This window comes from Helianthus annuus, chromosome 1 (genome assembly GCF_002127325.2).
Source record: "Helianthus annuus cultivar XRQ/B chromosome 1, HanXRQr2.0-SUNRISE, whole genome shotgun sequence".
In the NCBI taxonomy this organism is placed as follows: domain Eukaryota; kingdom Viridiplantae; phylum Streptophyta; class Magnoliopsida; order Asterales; family Asteraceae; genus Helianthus; species Helianthus annuus.
In genome coordinates, this window is record NC_035433.2 from 64,683,324 (window position 1) to 64,688,895 (window position 5,572).

Here is a 5,572-nt window from a genome sequence, read left to right on the forward strand (position 1 = left end):
GGGACATGGTGGACCGGAGACGTCAATGCTAAAATCTTGTCACTTAACTATGGAGACTTCAAGGCTGAGATCAAATCCGTTGATGCTCAAGAATCCCTAAATGGTGGAGTCAGCGTTCTGGTAACTGGATACATGACTGGAATGGATAATATTTATCCGTTTAGTTTAGTGCAACGGTGAATGCAGGCGGTGAACGGTTAAAAAGCCAGAAGCCGAGGTTACCGAAATTCAAAATGTAAGTACAATACATTACTCGAAAGGTTGATGTTGTTCAAGGTCAGCAACAGTTTATATTTACATAATTCTTTATGTCAGTTCAATTTACGATCTGTTTATCGTATTTTCAGGTGCTGATTTGGCAAATTTGGTAAACGTGGCGGCTCTCAAGGTGGCAATGGACGGTGCAAAATCGGTAAGAGTCTGGTCAACTGGGTCCACACGAGTCGGTTACGAGATCATGGGAATGTATAAGGGCGCCGATAAATTATTTAAAATTACGTATCTGTTTTGGGTTTGGGGCATTGGTGCTGAGTTTTTTCCTAAAATGGTGTAGTTGGAAAAATTATTTACCTATATGGGTACTTTGAAAATTATTTATCAAAATGGGTTTTTTTTAAACTAATTTTTTCTCACTCCTAATCTTTTTGGATAAAATAATTTCTTTTCAAAAATATGTTATTTAACATGAGTTCAAGGAAAATTTATAGTTCAATTAAAAAACAATTCGTGTGACTTTGAAAAAATTATTTGAATGTTATTTAAATTTTTTATTAATATTTATATTTATTTGAATGTTGTCTATGAGGGACATGGTGGACCGGAGACGTCAAGATTCGTTAACAAGAATCTGTTTGCTAAAGATTAGTCCCATTTTTTCAAATTGACCATGTTTTTTTTAATCTTAAAATGCATTGCTTTTTTATCTAAAGATTAGTCCCATTTGCTCTGAATATGCAAAAGTACAATAACATTAACCTATATAATATTTTAACTATGAAATTTCAGCCGTGGAGTATAGCTGGAAGTATTACCCCTTTCAAATACCAAATGTTTTAGTTAGAATCCAACTTCAAGTTATAATCCAAAGACTTTTTTGATATTCTTATAAGTCTTTAGTATAGATAATATCTTTTAGTATATCTCAACTTTTTCAGAAACCAAGTAATGTCAGGATATTTTGTTTGACTTTTGTCCTTTTTGTTTTGTTTACTACTTACCGTGTACTTCTTTACATCTACAGCTGTAAAGAACAGAGTTTACTGTTGTCTCTTGCTTGCTTCAGTCTCTATAAGTACTTCATGAAGCTCAACACTCTACAAACCCTCAACTACACTCAACTGACTTACTGCTTTTACATCTACTGTTGTCTGAAAGAGAGCATGCTTGCTTCAGTCTCTACAAATACTTCATCAAGTTCAACACTCTACAAACACTCAACTGAGTCGAATTAAACTTTCAAATTGTAAGTTTATCTCAGTTGAACTAAATCCTACTTTTAAATCTTGCATCAATTAAATCTTCAAAACATCAACCTAACAACTTCTTTTATACTTCGATTTCAGAATATATTGACTCTTTGCATCTGGATCTTGTGTTGTTTCTCGGCTCTCACATCAAGGTTTCACATTTTTTGTCGTCTGTAACAAAATTCTGCCTCTTGCATTGTTGTAAGTTCTTCTAAATTTCTTGGTTTTTTTGTAACTTTTAACTGTGGTTTTTGGATCTGTATTGTTTAACTGCCTCTTTGTTTTTTTTTTTATTAATTAGTGTTTGTTGTTGAATCCAGATGTATTGTTTAACTACCTCTTTGTTTTTTATTTAATTGAAAGGGTTAAAATCCTGTCAAAAGAAATTACAACACTTGTTATATCCTTTTGGGAAAATATCACAGAAATGTAATCAACTTTGTGAACTGTTTTAATTAAATCATTCAAACTTTTTTTGTCTCTCTAAAATAACTAAACTATTATTTAGTGTTTTAATAATGTGTAATTACCAGGTCAACATGTTACCACTTTTTTCTCTAAATTTTTATTTTCTTTTTTGTGCTTATTTGGGTATTATTTAGGGTGGATTTGCTTTATAAAAACAAAATATATCTAAGCCTACCTTCAATCATGTGTATCTTTTAATAAATTAGATAAATCACATTAAACTCTGTATCTACCGCCCTGTAATTTAACAAAAATGTTATATCTTTATAACTTAACTCTCACTCTCGGCATCTTATTCCCATCAATATCTTTATATTATTTATTTAATAATTTATTTCTTTCTTTATTTTGTTTAACTATTATTTTAATATTGAAAATTGATTTCTATTAAATTTATATAAATATTCAATTATCTAATTATTATGCTCAGGTGACGGGTTAATTAATTTTATGATTATGTTTATTTTACGTATCAAACAAAAAATTGGCCCAAGATTACAACGCAAGTATTACATCCCATTCTTACGTCAACTATCATACAACTTAAACACTTCAAATATTAAAGGAACACCACTCCTCCCATTCCAAAACTTGCCTTTTCGTGCGGTTTTTAATCTATAAGAGAGCTGTGAACTACAAATTTTTTTTTTCGTTTGAATTGCTTTGATTGCTCCACCAATAATGCTACCACCATTCTTCTTTAGCTTCCAAACTTTACCAAATGAGGAGCTTCGATGGATGACCAGCATAAACCTGAAATATCAGAATTCAAGCTGATTACATGCGAGTGCCCCTATGCCCTAACTTAACCAGGATCAAAACCTTATATTCTGACATTGGGCTACATGACATAGAAAAAAAACTAAAACTTTGTTATTTCTTTATAACCTAGATAAAAATGGTTACCTTAATATGTTTTTCTAACAACCAAGTGAAAGACCATTAAAAACCATAAAGGCATGACAGCAGCTTAAGGCCCACCCAGATGCAATTAGGCTCTGAAGCAAGCTAAATTTAGACACCAAAGAAATCTGCAGTAGAATCCAATTACGAAATCTGGGTCCTAAAATAGGACTACGACGCAGGTGATGCTTTGCTAAGTTTGACTCATTACCCAACCCGCTCATTACTGGGCTAGCCTTTGGAGTGGAATTGGACCTAGATTTGCAGCCCAATTACTGGTCCAATAACTTGAAATTTCATTTTATGATTTAAAAAATAAGAAAAAAAATTTGTTTAAAACTTATAATGGCTTATCTTATAAATTTTTTAGAATAAAAATGCAATTTTTTAATTGAAAAATCCATGTCATTATTTATTTTTTCCACATCATATTAAAGAATAAAAAAAATTAAAGATACCTGACACATCATCATTGGTAATTCATTATTGTGTGTGGTCATTTATAAGATGTGTTTACTGACATTTATAATTCATTATTGTGTGTGGTCATTTTATACTCATTATTGTGTGCGGTCATTTTATACTCTTTTAGTTAGGTCATTCCCCTTATTTAATGAAAAAAATTGCAAATTTACCCAATATAACCATGCCATTACCAATCAGCAATCAGCAAAATAGAATGAACAAAAGGTCATTCTAAGACCCAACAATCTGTTTCAAATAGTATCACAAAGAGCGTTAACTGTTAGTATCAAAAAGTCATACTCAACTGTTAGCAAAATCGCGGAATCGAAAAGGACTACTAACGAGGAACAGTTGTCTGATGGCTGTCATCTAAAACCAAACAAACCGATTGAACCTGAAATCATAAACGCCGACAGAGAGAATAGAGGATTAATGAAATCAGCACTTGCTTCCATTTCTTTTGGTCAAAAAAATATAAATCCAATAAACATTTGACTTACTTTGATGTTAATTTTTAACATGGTAAGAAAATTGATCTTTATATCCAATAAAAATTGTATGTTTAAGTTTACACAATCCTTTTTTTATATTTAATCAAACTATTTTTATTTGCTTTAAAATTGATCTTTATATACAATCAAAATTGTATTTTTCAGTTTATAAATCACTCCAAACAAATATCAATTGAGAGGTATGGGTGGTGGTTATCCAATTCCTATTGAACCACAAGGATCAACAAACCCACCTCCGGTGTCAAACCCACCTCCGGTGTCAAACCCACCTCCGGTGTCAAACCCACCTCCGGTGGCAAACCCTCATCCGGTGACAAACCTTGAACACGATGATCCATTTGGTTGGACGGATGAAGAGTTGAATTGGGCGTATGACTATACATTCGCTCAACTACAATTTGGTGGACTACAAATTGAGGAGGGGCATCATCGTCCGGTGGCAAATACTCCTATACTGCCTATGCATCCTCCACCTTCAAACCCCCCTTATGTGGAAAACCACAGTCAAACACAAGAACTACCGAGCTGGGCTGAAGGGTACGAAACTGACCCTGGGGCGGTTTACGAACCACCATTGGATGAAGAAATGGTTTGGGAACCTTAGAACAACTTTTACATTTCCTGTAGTTTTTTTTTTCTCGAATTAGTTTGAATCTTAATTATGTAAGTTTTAATTATGTATTACTTTAAATTTAAATTTGTTGTTGTTTAATTTTAATCATGTTTTAGTTTAAATTTAAGTTTCTGGAATTTTTATTTTTTTAGTTAACTAACATTAAACACTTAATAGGATATGTCTGATCATTTTTCCGTTGAAGAATTTTCATCATTGACAAATGATAGAGCATGGTATAATATAATCTTTGTTAAGGTGGAGTTTATTTGGCATGACGTGGATGAAAAGAGATTAGTGGTTATTTTTCTTGATCAACACGTAAGAACATTATTTTAATTTACTTTGTGTTATACGAGTAAGCGTTTTTCCACCACTAAATTTCTTTTCTTTTTAGAGACAAAAAATTGTTGCGTTCGTACCACAACATTTGATACACATATATAACGACGCGGCATTGATGGGTGGTTTTTTTTCCTTAAATCATTTCCAAATTGAGAATCTCAAATATCATGAGTACCCAAAGTACCAGAATTACGTGTTAGTTTGGTCCGAGAAAAAAATTGTCATCAACGAATATACAAAGCTTTCTTCACTTATGCTTACGATTCCAAGGGGTGCTATTTTATATCCATTGGTCCCTTCCATTATAGAATTGAAGCATGACAGGAGACCTCAAAAAATTATTGTTGGTACATATCCGACACTCTATCTATATTTTTTTATTAAATATATAAAAGTTTATATATGTATGTATAATATAGTGTATACGATTTGGCTGATTTTGTTATAGATGTGGTTGGGAGAATAATAGAAGGCAAACGTGATCAATGTTGTTTTGAACTTTCTCTTCGAGATAAGACGTAAGTTATTATTTATTATTAACATATTACAAACATAATATTTACATTATATGTAAGAAAATATTATTATTAGCAGAAGTTTAATCCAAAATCGTAATATACAGTGGTCACACAATACAAATGTTTTTGTCCGCCCTGAAGCCTTCCGATGTTATACATACCATTCGAGCCGTGCAACAAAAGTCTATCATATATGTATCGCGTGTCAAGTTGGTTTATCTACCAGATAGTATGTTATGATTTACACATCAACATTCTAAAAATTAGTTAGATTTAATGGCT

At 31.9% G+C, this 5,572-nt stretch overlaps 1 long non-coding RNA gene across 1 annotated transcript; it reads left to right on the forward strand.

Annotated features, from left to right (window-relative positions):
- On the forward strand, nt 1–1,439 carry LOC110936715. Its single transcript, XR_002590230.2, has 3 exons — nt 1–235; nt 348–412; nt 1,241–1,439. It is a non-coding gene; the product is annotated as an uncharacterized LOC110936715 (long non-coding RNA).
- The last annotated feature ends 4,133 nt before the right edge of the window (nt 1,440–5,572 follow it).